Consider the following 6,926-nt stretch of genomic DNA (forward strand, 5'->3'; position numbering starts at 1 on the left):
TTTTCTCAGAAGCAGCATTATTCTTTCCTTCAAAACATCCTGGAAAAGCCCTTTTTCCCTTGCAACACTGCAGCCTGAGGGAGGGCAGCCGCATGGGGGCTTGGCACAAACACAGCCCCCTGATCCCACCAGTGCCTGAGAGCAGGAAACGTTTCTCTGGTGGAAAAAGAGAAGGAACAAAGCAGGGGAGAAGGCACAGCAGTCTCCATGCCTGCCATTTCGTGGCCCTGGGGATAACTCTGGCCAAGCTGGACCCACAACAGCTGAGCCTCACCTGCAGGCAGGCCTCAGCAACACATCGCCAGGCAGGAGAAGTAATGGAAAAGCTGAAGTATTTCAGAGTCATTCCTCTCAGGGAGAAGGGAAGGGTGGGGCTTTGGGGATTTTGTAACGGTGTGGTTAAAGCGTCAGTGATGTAAACCCTTTTTCCATGGAGTTTAATGCGGAGACTGCTGGGCTGTCAGGCTCTGTGCCAGGTGCACCTCTGCAAAGCACAGGCGTTGGTCAAGCAGAAAGCAGAGCCTGAGGAGCAGCGTTCAGCCCTCCTTGCAGCCAGCAAACATCAACAGGAGGTGAGGGCTGTACGTTTCCACCTCTCTGGGGTGGAAGAGCAGCCCAGCAAAGGCCCGTTCATGTGCTCATCTTCAAAAAAAAACATTACTTGACCACAGCCTTGCTAGCTGGAGATGCTAAAGCAGTGCACTGCAGGCAGCAAACCCATCCAGGTGCAGCTTTGGGTTTGTTTGATTTTTCTCAGCAGGTGATAAACTGCTAAGCAGAGGGCCCCACTTTTTCTGCAGTAAAACCCATCTTTGCATACAGTGTAATTCTTCCTGTTGCTGTGGTCTGGGCATTGTACATATGCACACACTACAGAGAGGGGTTACACTGCTGCCAATGGGCATCAATGGACCCTTTTCCATCAGCAGCTGTGCCACCAGCCAAGGATGTAGGAGGAGGTTCTGAGTGCGGCAGGCAGGCAGTAAGACAAGAAGAGGGCTGTGGCTGCTGCCATCCTACTCCACTTTCCACCCCTTAATGACAAAATACGTCTGTAGCACAGCCCTACAATGCCACCAGCAAACCTGGATCAAAAAAGAGTTTCAAAAGCTAGAAAATCACCTGCTGAAGGGCCGGTGCCAAAGAAGCCTGCGAGCAGTTACAGTGACCGTGTTATTCGAGGCATCACCGCCACTTGGATTTTCCTGAGTGACACCAGAACCTGCACTTTGAGAGAGGATCTCACTAAGGATTGTTCCCACCTTCAAAAAGCAGCTGTGGGGAGGGTTCAGCTGTCAGGTGAAGAGGGGTGGCCGTGTCAGCCTGCACGCTGGCCTTTGGCAGGGGCCAAAACTCTTCTGCCGGTACATGGAAAATAGCAAAGGTGACTCCCATTTATAAAGGATGATGCACCAGAGCCCTGCAGAAATGGACCCATCTGTTGGCTCCCCAGCTGCATTCTGAAAAGGCAATGCTGACAAAGGTTTCCACCTCTCTTTCCAGCAACAATATAAGTTTTCAAGAAATGCTGGCAGCATAGGCGGGCATTTATCTGCAGCCTGCGGGGGGCTGTTAAACACATCAGATTCTCTGCCAAGGGCAGGGCTGGAGGCTTTGTGCTGCATTGTCGTTTGGAGCTCAGCGTTTCCAGCCACATTCACGTGCTGTGCTTTGTTTGCCCTGCTGCTGGATGTGGAAGCCAAGGGGCAGCAGCACGTGGGTGTGCGCCTATGGGGCACGCTACCCCTGTGAATGGGCACACAACTGCTCTCCCCTCCCCATGCTGAGGTCTCCTTCGGTCTCAGGGCTTGTGTAAACCTTTCCTGACCCTTGCAGTCTGCAGCACGGGGAATAGTCTGGGCAAATAACTTTCCTCGAGCAGAACTACTGCTGTGACTGAAATTTTTCAGCCATCCTCCACTGAAGTCAAACCAGTTTCCATTGACTTCCACAGCTGCTGGGTCACCATTTGCTTAAATGTTTCCAGACTTTGGCCGTGCAGCGAACATCTTCAGCTGATATCCCTCAAATATTTTAGTATTTGCATAAGCAAACCAGATAACATCTGTGACAAGGTGTGGTTCTTCTTCGTCGTTATCAGTTATTGCTATTGAGTGCCACCCATATATCAAAGTTACCCTGTGCTTATCAAACAAAGGGTGTTGGCAGCAATGAGGCAAACTGATAGCAGTACAAGGTTTTACTTCTAACGTAGCAATGGGGTTTGCAGACGTATCTCTTATTGCCACCTCAAACATCCTTAGTTTCATCTTGCTGTCCATAATTCCCTAACTGTGTTCTTTTTGTATGTTGTCAGTCTCAGTGTGACATTCATGTTCTGAAAGATGGCTTCTGGATATCAGATCAAAATTAAGTCCTTTTATTAATTTTAGCTTTTGATCTTAGTCTCATAAAATAATAATAATAATAATAATAATAATATTTCAAGGAACCCACAGGCTAACGTCAGTAAAGTAAGTGTTTAAGTGGCAGAGGGTTTTTTCAAAGCACAACAAATTTTGTTTTGCTTGAGTCTGCAGCTATCAATCAATCAAATCAATTAGCAAGCTGAGGATCATGAAAACACACACACAGCTTGGTTAGATCATTGAGATGCCCATGAGAAATGATAGGTACAGCATGGGCTGGGGTTTACAGCTCAGGGAACTCAAACAGAATTCCTCATCCTGCTACAAGTGCCTCATTCCATCTTGGCTGTCACGAACCCTCTGTCCCCTGGGCACTACCTGCCTGGCTCTGGTACAGGCAGACCCACTCATGCCCAATGCATGCAGTCCATGCTTTGTGGCTGCCTTCACCCTGTCTGCACGAGCTTTTTTACCTTCTCTCTCAGTTCAATTTCCCCTTTTCTGAAGAAGCTTTGATTAAAACTATAAGGCTATTTATTGAAGGTTTAATCCCTAATAATAAGGTTTCTGGGGTCTTCATTCCCTGTCTCACAATTGGACAGCGTTCCCATAAACTGTGTGCTTCATGTTTGCTTCATAGTCAGGAAAAAGTCAGTCTCTGAGCACTTTACAAAGGCTTTGTTTTGCAAGCAACAACAACAAAAAAAGAAATAGTCATGGGAAAATTACAAACTCCTTGGCACTAAGGAAATTATGAATGCAATTTCCTGAGCTTCGTGTGCTGGAGGAGCTGCAGCAGATAGCGATCAGGCAGCTTTCTCTACCAAAAGGTTTCAGCCACAACACCAGGTTGGGATCTGCCTGTGCTGGACTTCTGCTTTCCTTCCATTTCAGCAGGGATTTGCTGTGATTTAGATCACAAAGGGAGCATGGGTGTGTTTTCTGTGGTTTTAAACCCAGTTTTGTGGGAATCAGCTTTTATGCCAAAATGAGAGCTCTCTTCTTAGCTGAATTCTGCTGAAGAAAAGTGATTCAGAGATGGTTTGAAGTCAAAGCTGAAAGAAACCCAAGAGAAAGAGCTCAGATATATGCATGGATATAGAGAAACTGTCCTCCTGCCACTTTCATACTGAAATAAATACTTTCAGTAAAAACAGATTGAGATTTTTCCTTTCGGCAGCTCAAGCAAGGGAACAGAAGAATGAACTGAACCAACAGTGGGGAAAAATATTTGGCAGTAGGCACGGTGGATCTGAGGAAGAACGTGAGAGGTATGCTGAGGCCGTTTAGATTTTGTCAGATGAGCAGCACCCTGCAGCAAGGAGCCATCTGCACACGGCAGAGGCTGGAGCAGACACTGACCTCATAATACGCTGCACAGAAATCCTTTCTCCCCACACACAGAGGGTCTGGGGGGAAAAATGCTGCTAGAACAACATTTAGGGACTCATCAGTACCTCAAGTCACCCTTCCCAAGGCTTCTGGCGCTTGGTGAGTGCAGGGCTGATGCTGGGATGTTGCCCTGCAGCTTGAGCCAGCCTTTGCCCTGTGCTCTGCTGCCTGGGAGCAGCTCTGCAGCAATGCCCCCGGCTCCTGCAAAGAGGTCTGTGCCCTTTGAGCAAGGCTGTGAGTGTCCCTGGCAACTCAGAGCCACAAACATGGAGTGGTCAGAGCCAAGAGGGACCAGCCAAACTTGAAACCTGGTAACTGCGGTGTAAATATTTACACGCTGCGCCTTGGCTTGGGTCATTGTGCTACATCAGGAGCACGGCCAGCCACAGAAGTCCAGGTATTAACTGTCCCATTTGTTGTGGTCCAGGACTTCCAGCCAGACTGTGATCCCACCGCCTTGATGTCTCATGTCAGCCCCGGAAAGCCGCAGGTGCTCCTCACACTCCTCTTCCCAACCCAAGATTGCTCCAGTCGTAGCAGATCTACAGCATTTGATTTGTCCCACTGCTCCCCACACGATCCGATCTTGCAGCCCAGCCTGCTCTGTGCTGCTGCTAACACAGCTACTCCAATGCATTTGGAAGAACTGCTGGCTAGAGAAGCTCTGGGATGATCATCTTTTTCCAGGGAATGTTTTACTCAACCCCTACACCCTTGTCACGAGTGCCATCAGTCTATTATCAGCTCTGTCATCGCAGCACAGGCTGATTCCAGCTGAAGCTACGCATTGCTGGTGGGAGCTGAGTTTAGGCATGCGACTCTGCCAAACGGTGCTGGCATCTCTCTAGTGAGACAATAGCACTGAGCATTTTGAGGCAGCTGGCCCAGAGCTAAGGCATTTTATTGACAGCAAATATCTCTGCAGCAAAGCTCCAGCTGGCAAACCAGTTCAGGAAAAGCAGGAACCAAGTCACAGGGGAATTCATTTGCCTTCTGTAACAACTGGGACATTCTCATGTGAGCAGCAGGCACAACCATGAGATCCCACGGTGGAAAATGTGACCTTGTGCATTTGCAGTTTTGTATCTCTTTACCTGATGCTCACACCTGCTCATCCAGAGTCATCCAGGCTCCAGCACTGCCTTGGTGTTGCACCTTGAAAACAAACAGCAACGCACATAGTGACCTCAGACCACTCAACCTTAGCTAAATGGCTCCAAAGCTAAAAAACATAGCAAGTCTGTTGTTCCCCTTGTAGCTCTGGGAGCTTGGAAAGCAGATTTAGCCATCCATCATCACAGAGCAGCACTTCAGGATGCTGAAGGAACTCGGCTATCCTTCAGGTTATGCCTATAGAGCTACTAAGCAGAAAGGACTCATTCTGAGATGTCCCCTCCACACTGGAGGGGCAAGGAAGGTGCAGCAGGTACATTCCAGGTGAAGAACATGCCTACAATTGGGGAGGTGTGGCTGTCCTCTAATTGTCTCTAATTAGCCCATCTGATTTATCAGAGACATTAGCTGGGTACCTGCAGCCATGTTTTAGGTGTACTCAGAGGAGAGAGAAGGTGAGGGCAAGTATTCCTACTGCAATATCAGACTAAGTACGTTTACGTTGAGAAGTGCTTTGATGTTCAGTGGTTGGTATCCTCCTGCTCACAAAGTGTCCTTTGCACCACGGTGCACAGCTCTGCTGGAGGGTGCTAACCTTGCTGCTGCTGGGAGAAGAGCAGGCACCATGCAGAGAGCCGATGGCTGTAGTTTGTGCACTTTTTATCTTTGTCTGCATTCTTGGCAGCTTATGCATACAGGAAAGGGAGTGACGTTCACACATACCCTTAGAAGTATCTATGACTGCACTATTCAGCTGAACACACGGGGTTAGGGATCACAGCCTTATACGGGCTCCTCAGGGCCAGAGAACTGCTGGCGCCTCTGGTGGGAGGACAGATGGTGGAACTGCCTGTGAAAGGACAATTAAGAGAGATCAAATCCTTTTGTGTTTATGTATGTCTAAATATTTGACAATAAATCCAAAGCTCTGCTACATGGGAGTCCTAAACCTCAGAGAGTTTTCTATGGAGCTGACTGTCAGCAAGGAGCTGCTTCTCCATTTCCTCATCACTTGCCTTTTCTTCAACCACAGATGGCTGAGGGATGCTTGGAGCTCAGTACTGGAGGAACAGACAGCATAGGTCTGTGAGCCTTATGACCAGCAGCACACTGGAGATGGACAGCTGCTGCCCTTTGCAATATTGCCATCTAGAGGGCCCAGCGAGGACAGGAGATGCTTGCATGCCACCATGAGGTAAGGAAAGAAATCCCAAAGTTTCTTTTCTTTTTTTTTTGGTAGTTTTGCCTTACACGAAGGCTTTCTCAGCATGGCATGGAGGTGGCGAGCCAAGCACACAGCACTCAGGCATGAGAATACAGCACTGCTCTGAACACAGGCCTGTGGTTTGTTTGAGGCTGTAGATAGAGTGTTGGCCAATTCCCAGTGCTTGATTGATCCCATGTGAGTATTGCGGCTTGGCTCAAAGCTGCCCATGACCTCTCCAATTAATTTAACTAATTGAATGGGGACTGCTCAGCAGTTCTGTGCACCTACCTGCAGTGCAAGTCTATGCTGGGATCTGTCTCTCCCTTCCTCCATAGCAGCACCTGTGCAGTGCTGCCCCTTTTACAGACACTCAGCTCCAATGCCTGTGCTGCAAAACAGCTCCAATGAATGCAGCCATGTGCACTGGGGAGCGCTGGTGTGCTGGAGAGAGCATTCAGCAACGGTGAGCCCAATCGTTCCCTATTTCAACACAGCTGTTTAATTGTAAGGGGTATGCTGCACTTCTCTGGAGGGTTTGTGAGGATAAGGAGATGCCAAAAGGCATTTATTTGATCGCTAAAATGTGTCCTTGCACAGAAAGTTCCCCTGTTCTGCTGGCACAATTGAGTCGCCTTGCTATCTTCTACATGACCCAGAATGGATTGACATTGGCTTGGAGCAGCAAGCCCTGTACATCCACAAAGAGGTCCAAGAAGGTAAAGCAGCACCTCTTCTCTTTGCTACAGGTTTATTTCTGTGTGAATTAAGGAAACAATACGCACAGTTCCAGAAAAAAAAAGATATTTTATAGGCCCAGAATCCTTCTTTCACAGTACAACGCAACA

The sequence above is a fragment of the Tympanuchus pallidicinctus genome, unplaced genomic scaffold (genome assembly GCF_026119805.1).
Source record: "Tympanuchus pallidicinctus isolate F22 unplaced genomic scaffold, pur_lepc_1.0 scaffold13, whole genome shotgun sequence".
NCBI lineage: Eukaryota > Metazoa > Chordata > Aves > Galliformes > Phasianidae > Tympanuchus > Tympanuchus pallidicinctus.